Source organism: Heptranchias perlo, chromosome 16 (assembly GCF_035084215.1).
Source record: "Heptranchias perlo isolate sHepPer1 chromosome 16, sHepPer1.hap1, whole genome shotgun sequence".
Taxonomy (NCBI): domain Eukaryota; kingdom Metazoa; phylum Chordata; class Chondrichthyes; order Hexanchiformes; family Hexanchidae; genus Heptranchias; species Heptranchias perlo.
The window spans coordinates 66,069,385-66,082,742 of NC_090340.1; the positions used below are offsets into that span (position 1 = coordinate 66,069,385).

The 13,358-nt window shown below is 48.4% G+C and overlaps 1 protein-coding gene across 1 annotated transcript in view; it reads left to right on the top strand.

Moving 5' to 3' along the window:
• LOC137333850 (beta-2-syntrophin-like) overlaps positions 1-13,358 on the top strand; it is a 66,476-nt gene that overhangs the window by 3,453 nt on the left and 49,665 nt on the right.

Sequence of the window (13,358 nt, forward strand, 5' to 3'; positions counted from 1 at the left end):
TTTCTGATGATACAAAGCTAGGTGGGAAAGTAAGCTGTGAGGATGCAAAGGGATATAGACAGGTTAAGTGAATGGACAAGAAGGTGGTAGATGGAGTATAATGTGGGGAAATGTGAAATTATCCACTTTGGTAGGAAGAATAGAAAAGCAGAGTATTTTATAAAAGGTGAGAGACTAATAAATGTTGGTGTTCAGAGGGATTTGGGTGTCCTTCTACATGAATCATAGAAAGTTAACATGCAGATAGATTAAGCAATTAGGAAAGCAAATGATATTTTGGCCTTTATTGCAAGAGGGTTGGAGTATAAGAGTAAGGAGGTCTTACTGCAATTATATAGGGCTCTAGTGAGGCCACAGCTGGAGTATTGTGTATAGTTTTGGCCTCCTTACCTAAGGAAGGATATACTTGCCTTAGAGGCGGTGCAATGAAGGTTCACTAGATTGATTCGTGGGTTGAGAGGATTGTCTTATGAGGAGAGATTGAGTAGAATGGGTCTATATTCTCTGGAGTTTGAAAGAATGAGAGGTGATCTCGTTAAAACGTTCAAAATTCTTAGAGGGCTTGACAAGATAGATGCTGAGAGCCTGTTTCCCCTGGCTGGAGAGTCTAGAATTAGGGGGCATAGTCTCAGGATAAGGAGTCTGCCTTTTAGGATCAAGATGAAGAAAAATTTCTTCACTGAGGGTTGTGAATCTTTGGATTTCTCTACCCCAGAGGGCTGTGGATGCTTAGTCATTGAGTATATTCAAAACCGAGATTGACAGATTTTTGGACACTAAGGGATATGGGGATTGGGCGGGATAGTGCATTTGAGATCGAAGATCAGCCATGATCTTATTGAATGGCGGAGCAGGCTCAATGGGCCATATGGCCTACTCCTGCTCCTATTTCTTATATTCTTATATAGTGCTTTAATACAAATACAATGAAAGACTTGAAAAATTGGTTTTTTTTTGTTAGATCAGCACAGATTATGGATCGATATGAAAAAGTGTTTAAAATAATGAAAGGATGGGACAGGGTAGATAGAATCAGACTGTTTCCACTAGTTGAGGGTATAGAATGAGGGGCCATCGATACAAGATTAAATGTAAGATTTAGAACAGAGTCACGGGAAACTGCTGGATGAAGGTCCATCTAGTTCACCTGCTACTATCCTGGTAGTCTGGTAGTCGCATGAGACAACGATAATGGAGTTGTTGACTAAATGTAACAGTCAATCTCTATCGATTAGTCTACAACAGACTCAGACATGAAAACCCCCAGTCGGGGAGATCTCTGGGCACCATAGGTCCAAAGTCACCTATTCCTCCCGAGCCTGTTATACTCACATGTCCTGCCTCAAGTTACTCATACACTGTATCCCAAAATATTATTTTCTAAAAGAAATATATCTAATTTGCATATGAATGAATCAATACTAACCGTCTCCCTCGGGGGTCTGTTCTATAGATTGACCACTCGTTCACTGAAATATTACATCCACGGATTAGTTTTGATTTTACCCCCTTCAAACATAGGCTGTATCGACATTTTTAGATATTAAAGGCATCAAGAGATATGGGGATAGTGCAGGAAAATGGTGTTGAGGTAGAAGAACAGCCATGATCTTGTTGAATGGCGGAACAGGCGCGAGGGTCTGGATGGCCTACTCCTGCTGCTATTTCTTATGTTGTTATGTATCCTCTGGTTCTACTGTGCTGGATGAGGTTTGTCGTGGTCGATATTATCCAGTCTCTCTCGAATCCTAAAAACAGCAATTATATCACCTCTTAATCTCTTTTCCAGTGAGAACACGCCCAATTTACATAATCGCTCCTCATAATCCAATCCTTCCATCCCCTCAATCATTCTGGTTACTCTCTTCTGTATCCTTTCAATAGCTGCAATATCCTTATTGTACTGTTGAGACCAGAACAGTGCACAGTATTCTACGTGTGGCCACACCAATGAGTTATAAAGTGGCAGGATTACCTCACTCGGCTCAATACCTTTTAATTTATCTCAATATCCGATTTGTTTTACTCGCTGCCCCGAGCATTGTTGCGATCGCTTCAGTTTATTATCAGTCAGGACCTCCAGATCGCTTTCATTTTCCATACACATTATTTTCTTTCCAGAGTCAGTGGTTGAGGCAGAAACTATGTTAATATTGCAGATTAGATTAAATAGGTGGCTGAAGGGATTTAGGAACTGGATAAATGTGATGGAGGGCAGACCGGTTGGGATGCATTTAATCTTATTTCTCCCATGTTATATGCTGTGCAAGTTGTATCTGTGAAAGCTGAGCCTCCTGCACCTTCGAACCTAGTATGTGCCACTGAAAAGTATCACAGTTGAAGACTTTGTAAATGTGTATTTGAGGCTTTCATCCTGTAATTATTCACATCCTCTCAAGTGCATTCCTGAGATGTAGAATGGTCTCTCTGGTTATTAGTGGCAGCCCAGAGGTCTCGATTGCAAGTTCCTGCACCAATATCGGGTGTTTAATTGTCTGGGAAGTAGATTTGGAAGCAAAATGAGTGTGTGTTTCCTGTGCAGGGCGGCGGCTGGAGACCGGGCATGTGTGGGGGAGGGGAGGGGGCGGCGGGCGGTGGCTGGAGACCGGGCGTGGCAGTTGCTGGAGGTGGGTGGGGGCGCGGGAGGGCAGGTGGAGGGAGGGGCGTGGCTGGAGACCGGGCCCTCTGGCTTGTTTGTACGGCTGATTTTGATAAATACCTGTGACTTAGTACAAACTGGCTTGGTCACAGACAAATCACCCCGCGTCCTCTGACCGCACGGACTGTAGTCAAACAGAAGCTTGCAGTGATGTGACTCTGTGACATCAGCTGCTTCTCTCACCCGCTGCCCTGTCACCACTTTGCCTGTTTGATTTCCATCTTTCCAGTTTGTTTTTCCTTATAACTGAGGCTTGTTTTATAGTCAGGGTGGATGCACGGAAAGGTCAGCTAGTGAGTCTGGACCTTTTGTAACTGCAATCACCTGGTGTTAAAACACATCAAAAATTCCTCCCAGAATAAATTTGCTCCTCTTTTGGCAAGCAGTACACGCTTGCCTTTAGCTCCTTGTGCACAATGGAGGGTGTGTGCGTTTTCTGTTCTCTCTCTTTCTCTGTCAAACGGCCATGGTACGATTCCACTGAGTAAATCAGCGAAAGGGAGTATTTCCTGACTGTGTTATTGAGCTGCTCAGACTGTTAATGATGTAGATCTATGTCCGGACAAGTCACGACCTCCAATGCTATTTACAGTCACAGTGTATGACAGACAGTGCTGGTTTACGACAGGAGTTAACTACAACTTTTCTCCTACAATCCCATGGTGAACTTTACAGGGAAAGATGAGGAAACAAAATGAGCCCCGTGCTGCTGTGCGGCCACTTTCAGACTGTGATACTTTGATGGTGTCATTTAAATAAACCTCACTGGAATGTTAGCCGTGTAAGTCATGGGGTCACAGCTTGATGAGGAACTTGCAGCAAAAGGAATGCGATGCTACTCAGCGACTGTCGTTCACCGGCACCTTGCAGCCTGGGGCTTCAGTTAGGATATTGAAGATGTTTTCTCAACAATTCTCTGGTGTGAGTGATATCATCGGTATTGGATAGAATGGAAACCATTGGTTTAGTGGCTTTGCTGTCACGTTTATCAGTGTGGAACGCTTCACATTGCCAGACGGGCAGCTCGTGTCCGACTGGACCTCTGACTGCCAACACACTGTTATATTGTGTATGTTTTGTTTTAAATCATCTTACCTCAATGTCTGCGCTTGCCTCTTGAGTTCAGAGTACAGAGCGGTCTAGGGATTACTTATACTCTGGTTACTCACTGGGCTGCTTTAGTTTAGTAGAATTGTTACTGACTGGTTCTGATTAGTGTCCTTGATTCTTAATTCAAGTTCCCATTTGTATCGGTTTCTAATTTGACTGAGCAGGTGTTAAATTCTCGGGGAGCCCTGTAGACCCACACAATCCACTAGACTCAGGAGACCCTGATTGATGGGCTGTGCAAATAGAAAGAAAGGCGAGAGGAAAACATTTGTTTTTGCTGCACCATGTTTGAACCTTACACAAACCCTGGGGTCCACCTTGGTTGTATGAAAGTTCACATCTCTGGGATGTGACTGTGGTACAGCTTGGATTCGGGTCAGTGGTTCCTTTCCTGTTGTGTCCTTCCTTCAGAGTAACTGCTTTCGACTCATTGTTCATACTCGTTGTCAGAACATACAGCAGTGGTATGTTCCTCGGGATGTTTCAAAACAAATTGTGCATCAAGATTTCACTTTATGCAAATCTCTTAACCCCATTGAGACAGCCATTATTCAGCAATTCAGTGTTTTTGTGGTTAAAGATCAACGTTACCAGTTTCCACAATGCTGAAAGGTATTCGGGCCAACAAATTCAGGAACATAGGAACAGGAGTAGGCCATTCAGCCCCTCATGCCTGCTCCGCCATTTGATAAGATCATGGCTGATCTGTGATCTAACTCCATATAACTGCCTTTGGCCCATATCGCTTAATACCTTTGGTTGCCAAAAAGCTATCTATCTCAGATTTAAATTTAGCAATTGAGCTAGCATCAATTGCTGTTTGCGGAAGAGAGTTCCAAACTTCTACAACCCTTTGTGTGTTGAAATGTTTTCTAATCTCGCTCCTGAAAGGTCTGGCTCTAATTTTTAGACTGTGCCCCCTACTCCTAAAATCCCCAACCAGCGGAAATAGTTTCTCTCTATCCACCCTATCTGTTCCCCTTAATATCTTATAAACTTCGATCAGATCACCCCTTAACCTTCTAAACTCCAGAGAATACAACCCCAATTTGTGTAATCTCTCCTCGTAACTTAACCCTTGAAGTCCGAGTATCATTCTAGTAAACCTACGCTGCACTCCCTCCAAGGCCAATATGTCCTTCTGAAGGTGCGGTGCCCAGAACTGCTCACAGTACTCCAGGTGCGGTCTAACCAGGGTTTTTGTATAGCTGCAGCATAACTTCTGCCCCCTTGTACTCTAGTCCTCTAGATATAAAGGCCAGCATTCCATTAGCCTTCTTGATTATTTTCTGCACCTGTTCATGACACTTCAATGATCTATGTACCTGAACCCCTAAGTCCCTTTGGACATCCACTGTTTTTAACTTTTTACCATTTAGAAAGTACCCTGTTCTATCCTTTTTTGATCCAAAGTGGATGACCTCACATTTGTCTGCATTGAATTCCATTTGCCACAGTTTTGCCCATTCACCTAATCTATCAATATCCCTTTGTAGTTTTATGTTTTCATCTCCACTGCTTACAATGCCACCAATCTTTGTGTCATCGGCAAACTTAGATATGAGACTTTCTATGCCTTCATCTAAGTCGTGAATAAATATTGTGAATAATTGAGGCCCCAAGACAGATCCCTGCAGGACTCCACTAGTCACATCCTGCCAATGTGAGTACCTTCCCATTATCCCTACTCTCTGTCGCCTTTCGCTCAGCCAACTTCCTAACCAAGTCCGTACTTTTCCCTCGATTCCATGGGCTTCTATCTTAGCTAACAGTCTCTTATGTGGGACCTTATCAAATGCCTTCTGGAAGTCCATATAAATAACATCCATTGACATTCCCCTGTCCATTACTTTAGTCACCTCTTCAAAAAATTCAACCAGGTTTGTCAGGCGCGACCTACCTTTCACAAATCCATGCTGGCTCTCTCTGATTAACCGAAAATTCTCGAGGTGTTCAGTCACCCTATCCTTAATTATGGACTCCAGCATTTTCCCCACAACAGATGTTAGGCTAACTGGTCTATAATTCCACGGTTTCCCTCTCTCTCCTTTCTTAAAAAGCGGAGTGACCTGTGCAATTTTCCAATCCAGAGGGACAGTTCCTGAATCTAGAGAAGTTTGAAAGATTATAGTTAGGGCATCTGCAATGTGCTCACCTACTTCCTTTAAAACCCTGGGTTGGAAACCATATGGTCCTGGGGATTTGTCACTCTTTCGTGCTATTATTTTCTTCATTACTGTTGCTTTACTTATGTTAATTTTATCGAGTCCCTGTCCCCGATTCAATATTAGTTTTCTTGGGATTTCCGGCATGCTATCCTCTTTTTCTACTGTAAATACTGAAGCAAAGTAATTGTTCAACATGTCCGCCATTTCCCCATTGTCAATGACAATATCCCCACTTTCAGTTTTTAAGGGGCCAACACTGCTCCTGACCACCCTCTTTTTCCTAATATAACTATAAAAGTTCTTCGTATTGGTTTTGATATCCCTTGCAAGTTTCTTTTCATACTCTTTTTGTAGCTCTTACTATCTGTTTTGTGATCCTTTTTGATCTTTGTGGCAATATCACCTCTCGAAGCTTCGAGAGGACATGGATCAGTTATGTATGAATGCGTCCTCTTCCCTCGCCCCCCACACTCCTCTTTCCCACGCCACACTCTTTCCCACGCCGCACTCTTTCCCACGCCACACTCCTCTTTCCCACCCCACACTCCTCTTCCCTCGCCCCCCACACTCCTCTTTCCCACCCCACACTCCTCTTTCCCACCCCACACTCCTCTTTCCCACCCCACACTCCTCTTTCCCACCCCACACTCCTCTTTCCCACCCCACACTCCTCTTTCCCACGCCACACTCCTCTTTCCCACGCCACACTCCTCTTTCCCACGCCACACTCCTCTTTCCCACCCCACACTCCTCTTTCCCACCCCACACTCCTCTTTCCCACCCCACACTCCTCTTCCCTCGCCCCCCACACTCCTCTTTCCCACGCCACACTCCTCTTTCCCACGCCACACTCCTCTTTCCCACCCCACACTCCTCTTTCCCACCCCACACTCCTCTTTCCCACCCCACACTCCTCTTCCCTCGCCCCCCACACTCCTCTTTCCCACGCCACACTCCTCTTTCCCACCCCACACTCCTCTTTCCCACCCCACACTCCTCTTTCCCACCCCACACTCCTCTTTCCCACCCCACACTCCTCTTTCCCACCCCACACTCCTCTTTCCCACGCCACACTCCTCTTTCCCACGCCACACTCCTCTTTCCCACGCCACACTCCTCTTCCCTCGCCCCCCACACTCCTCTTTCCCACGCCACACTCCTCTTTCCCACCCCACACTCCTCTTCCCTCGCCCCCCACACTCCTCTTTCCCACGCCACACTCCTCTTCCCTCGCCCCCCACACTCCTCTTTCCCACCCCACACTCCTCTTTCCCACCCCACACTCCTCTTTCCCACCCCACACTCCTCTTTCCCACGCCACACTCCTCTTTCCCACGCCACACTCCTCTTTCCCACGCCACACTCCTCTTTCCCACGCCACACTCCTCTTTCCCACGCCACACTCCTCTTTCCCACGCCACACTCCTCTTTCCCACGCCACACTCCTCTTTCCCACGCCACACTCCTCTTTCCCACGCCACACTCCTCTTTCCCACGCCACACTCCTCTTTCCCACCCCACACTCCTCTTTCCCACCCCACACTCCTCTTTCCCACCCCACACTCCTCTTTCCCACCCCACACTCCTCTTCCCTCGCCCCCCACACTCCTCTTTCCCACCCCCGCGCTCCTTTTTCCCACCCCACACTCCTCTTTCCCACCCCACACTCCTCTTTCCCACCCCACACTCCTCTTTCCCACCCCACACTCCTCTTTCCCACCCCCGCGCTCCTTTTTCCCACCCCACACTCCTCTTTCCCACCCCACACTCCTCTTTCCCACCCCACACTCCTCTTTCCCACCCCACACTCCTCTTTCCCACCCCACACTCCTCTTTCCCACCCCACACTCCTCTTTCCCACCCCACACTCCTCTTTCCCACGCCACACTCCTCTTTCCCACCCCACACTCCTCTTTCCCACCCCCGCGCTCCTTTTTCCCACCCCACACTCCTCTTTCCCACCCCACACTCCTCTTTCCCACCCCACACTCCTCTTTCCCACCCCACACTCCTCTTTCCCACCCCACACTCCTCTTTCCCACGCCACACTCCTCTTTCCCACCCCACACTCCTCTTTCCCACCCCACACTCCTCTTTCCCACCCCACACTCCTCTTTCCCACCCCACACTCCTCTTTCCCACGCCACACTCCTCTTTCCCACGCCACACTCCTCTTTCCCACGCCACACTCCTCTTCCCTCGCCCCCCACACTCCTCTTTCCCACGCCACACTCCTCTTTCCCACCCCACACTCCTCTTCCCTCGCCCCCCACACTCCTCTTTCCCACGCCACACTCCTCTTCCCTCGCCCCCCACACTCCTCTTTCCCACCCCACACTCCTCTTTCCCACCCCACACTCCTCTTTCCCACCCCACACTCCTCTTTCCCACGCCACACTCCTCTTTCCCACGCCACACTCCTCTTTCCCACGCCACACTCCTCTTTCCCACGCCACACTCCTCTTTCCCACGCCACACTCCTCTTTCCCACGCCACACTCCTCTTTCCCACGCCACACTCCTCTTTCCCACGCCACACTCCTCTTTCCCACGCCACACTCCTCTTTCCCACGCCACACTCCTCTTTCCCACGCCACACTCCTCTTTCCCACCCCACACTCCTCTTTCCCACCCCACACTCCTCTTTCCCACCCCACACTCCTCTTCCCTCGCCCCCCACACTCCTCTTTCCCACCCCCGCGCTCCTTTTTCCCACCCCACACTCCTCTTTCCCACCCCACACTCCTCTTTCCCACCCCACACTCCTCTTTCCCACCCCACACTCCTCTTTCCCACCCCCGCGCTCCTTTTTCCCACCCCACACTCCTCTTTCCCACCCCACACTCCTCTTTCCCACCCCACACTCCTCTTTCCCACCCCACACTCCTCTTTCCCACCCCACACTCCTCTTTCCCACCCCACACTCCTCTTTCCCACCCCACACTCCTCTTTCCCACGCCACACTCCTCTTTCCCACCCCACACTCCTCTTTCCCACCCCCGCGCTCCTTTTTCCCACCCCACACTCCTCTTTCCCACCCCACACTCCTCTTTCCCACCCCACACTCCTCTTTCCCACCCCACACTCCTCTTTCCCACCCCACACTCCTCTTTCCCACGCCACACTCCTCTTTCCCACCCCACACTCCTCTTTCCCACCCCACACTCCTCTTTCCCACGCCACACTCCTCTTTCCCACCCCACACTCCTCTTTCCCACCCCACACTCCTCTTTCCCACCCCACACTCCTCTTTCCCACCCCACACTCCTCTTTCCCACCCCACACTCCTCTTTCCCACCCCACACTCCCCTTTCCCACCCCCGCGCTCCTTTTTCCCCCCCCCCCCCAACTCTTCCCATCATAACAACCTTCCTTGGTCCAGGTCCTGATTCACCGATCATGATAGTGATGAACGGTTGTTTTTCGGACTGTGGGGAGGTGTACAGTGATGTTCCCCAGGGGTCGGTGCTGGGACCACTGCTTCTCTTGATATATATTAATGACTTGGACCTAGGAGCACAGGGCACAATTTCAAAATTTGCAGATGACACAAAACCTGAAAGTGTGGTAAACAGTGAGGAGGATAGTGATAGACTTCAAGAGGACATCGGCTGGTGGAATGGGTGGACACGTGGCAGATGAAATTTAACGCAGAGAAGTGTGAAGTGATACATTTTGGTAGGAAGAACGAGGAGAGGCAATAAAAACTGAAGGGTACAACTCTAAAGGGGGTGCAGGAACAGAGAGACCTGGGGATATATGTACACAGGTCGTTGAAGTTGGCAGGACAGGTTGAGAAAGCGGTTAATAAAGCATATGGGATCCTGGGCCTTATAAATAGAAGCCATGATGTGGAGATGCCGGTGATGGACTGGGGTGGACAAATGTAAGGAATCTTACAACACCAGGTTATAGTCCAACAAATTTATTTTAAAATCACAAGCTTTCGGAGATTATCTCCTTCGTCAGATGATTGAATGAAAAGGTTCTCAAATTGCATATCTTATACGATGTTGGGACAGCATCACACCAATCAAAAGGTGTCGTTGTTATTCAAACAGGCCAGTCACGGAGAACAGCACGTCCCAGTACACTCGATATACATTGTGTCTTTTACACAGGCAGGCAGAAAGAAACTCAAAATGGCAGAAAGAGAGAGAGAGAGAATTTTAAAAAACATATACATTTTTTCCCCCTTTTTGCTGGTGGGGTTACGTGTAGCGTGACATGAACCCAAGATCCCGGTTGAGGCCGTCCTCATGGGTGCGGAACTTGGCTATCAACTTCTGCTCGACGATTTTGCGTTGTCGTGTGTCTCGAAGGCCGCCTTGGAGAACGCTTACCCGAAGATCGGTGGCTGAATGTCCTTGACTGCTAAAGTGTTCCCCGACTGGGAGGGAACCCTCCTGTTTGGCGATTGTTGCGCGGTGTCCGTTCATCCGTTGTCGCAGCGTCTGCATGGTCTCGCCAATGTACCATGCTCTGGGGCATCCTTTCCTGCAACGTATGAGGTGGACAACGTTGGCCGAGTCACAGGAGTATGAACCATGTACCTGGTGGGTGGTGTCCTCTCGTGTGATGGTGGTATCCGTGTCGATGATCTGGCATGTCTTGCAGAGGTTGCCGTGGCAGGGTTGTGTGGTGTCGTGGACGCTGTTCTCCTGAAAACTGGGTAACTTGCTGCGAACGATGGTCTGTTTGAGGTTGGGTGGCTGTTTAAAGGCGAGCAGTGGAGGCGTGGGGATGGCCTTAGCGAGGTGTTCGTCGTCATCGATGACATGTTGAAGGCTGCGGAGAACATGGTGTAGTTTCTCCGCTCCAGGGAAGTACTGGACGACGAAGGGTACTCTGTTGGTTGCGTCCCGTGTTTGTCTTCTGAGGAGGTCTATGCGATTCTTCGCTGTGGCCCGTCGGAACTGTCGATCGACAAGTCGAGCGTCATATCCCGTTCTTACGAGGGCGTCTTTCAGCGTCTGTAGGTGTCCATCGCGTTCCTCCTCGTCTGAGCAGATCCTGTGTATTCGTAGGGCCTGTCCATAGGGGATGGCCTCTTTGACGTGGTTGGGGTGGAAGCTGGAAAAGTGGAGCATCGTGAGGTTGTCCGTGGGCTTGCGGTAGAGTGAGGTGCTGAGGTGCCCGTCTTTGATGGACGGCCTCAACCGGGATCTTGGGTTCATGTCACGCTACACGTAACCCCACCAGCAAAAAGGGGGAAAAAATTTATATGTTTTTTAAAATTCTCTCTCTCTCTCTTTCTGCCATTTTGAGTTTCTTTCTGCCTGCCTGTGTAAAAGACACAATGTATATCGAGTGTACTGGGACGTGCTGTTCTCCGTGACTGGCCTGTTTGAATAACAACGACACCTTTTGATTGGTGTGATGCTGTCCCAACATCGTATAAGATATGCAATTTGAGAACCTTTTCATTCAATCATCTGACGAAGGAGATAATCTCTGAAAGCTTGTGATTTTAAAATAAATTTGTTGGACTATAACCTGGTGTTGTAAGATTCCTTACACTTATAAATAGAGGCATAGAGTACAAAAGCCAGGATGTTATGTTGAACCTTTACAAAACACACTGGTTCCGCCACAATTGGAATATTGTGTCCAATTCTGGGCACCGCACTTTAGGAAGGATATGAAGGCGTTAGAGAGGGCGCTGAAAAGATTTACTAGAATAGTTCCAGGGATGAGGGACCTCAGTTACGTGGATAGACTGGAAAAGCTGGGGTTGTTCTCCTTCGAGCAGAGAAGGTTGAGAAGAGATTTGATAGAGGTGTTCAAAATCGTGAAGGGTCTAGACAGAGTAGATAGAGAGAAACTGTTTCCGCTGTTGGAAGGGCCGGGAACCAGAGGACACAGGTTTAAGGTGATTGAGGAAAAACTTTTAAGCAGCAAGTGGTTGTGATCTGGAATGCCCTGCCGGGGTGGGGGGTGGTGGAGGCAGGGTCATTTGTGACTTTCCAAAAGGAATGACATAGGTACCTGAAGGAGAAAAATTTGCAGGGCTACAGGGAAAGAGTGGGGGAGTGGGACTAGCTGGATTGCTCTTACAGAGAGCAGGCGCAGGCTCGATGGGCCAAATGGCCTCCCCCTGTGCCATAACCATTCTATGAAGTTAGGCTTTTTTAGGGAAAGAAGCATTTGTGGTGACTTATTGACAAAATGGAACTAGGCAAACTTTGAAGAGTTCAAATAATGGGGAAGAGGTGAACACTAATTTAAAAATGAGAAAGTTAGGAGTAAGAAGGGAGCTGAGGTGCGACTTTTTCTCCCAAAAGATAATTGAGTTGTGGAATAAGTTACTACAGAAGGACATCGAAGCAAAAGTTATAAATGAGATCAAAACAATTAGATTGTTCATGGAGAAAAAAGAAATTGAGGGATATAGTCGAGGAGGTGGGGCTGAGGGCTGCAGTCGAGGAGGTGGGGCTGAGGGCTGCGGTCGAGGAGGTGGGGCTGAGGGCTGCGGTCGAGGAGGTGGGGCTGAGGGCTGCGGTCGAGGAGGTGGGGCTGAGGGCTGCGGTCGAGGAGGTGGGGCTGAGGGCTGCGGTCGAGGAGGTGGGGCTGAGGGCTGCGGTCGAGGAGGTGGGGCTGAGGGCTGCGGTCGAGGAGGTGGGGCTGAGGGCTATGGTGAGGTGGGGCTGACCTGGCATATACCTCAATGCAAGGAGTATAGTGAATAAGGCAGATGAGCTGAGGGCACAGGTAGCCACTTGGCAGTATGATATCTTAGCTATTACAGAAACATGGCTTAAACAGGGCAGGACTGGCAGCTCAACATTCCTGGTTACAGGGTTTTCAGACGAAATAGAGGTGGATAAAAAAGGAGGGAGAGTGGCAATTTTGGTTAAAGAAACAATTACAGCTATGAGGAGGGATGATATGTTAGAAGGATCATTAAATGAGGCCATATGGGTTGAGCTAAAGAACAAAAAAGGGGCAGTCACACTGCTGGGAGTGTACTATAGACCCCCAAACAGTCAGGGAGATAGAAGAGCAAATATGTAGGCAAATTTCTGACAAGTGCAAAAACAATAGGGCAGTAATAGTAGGGGATTTCAACTACTCTAATATTAACTGGGATACAAACAGTGTGAAGGGTATAGAGGGCACAAAATTCATGAATTGCATTCAGGAGAACTTTTTTAGCCAGTTTGTAGTAAGTCCAACAAGAGAGGGGGCAGTTCTGGATTCAGTTTTAGGGAATGAAGCTGGGCAGGTGGAAGGAGTATCAGTGGGAGGGCATTTTGGTGGGAGTGATCATAATACAGTTAGATTTAGCATAGTTATGGAAGAGGCCAAAGATAGAACAGGAGTAAAAGTTCTAAATTGGAGAAAGGTCAATTTTACAAAGCTGAGAAGTAATTTAGCAGAAGTGGACTGGAAACAGTGACTTGAAGGTAAATCAGTGTCAAA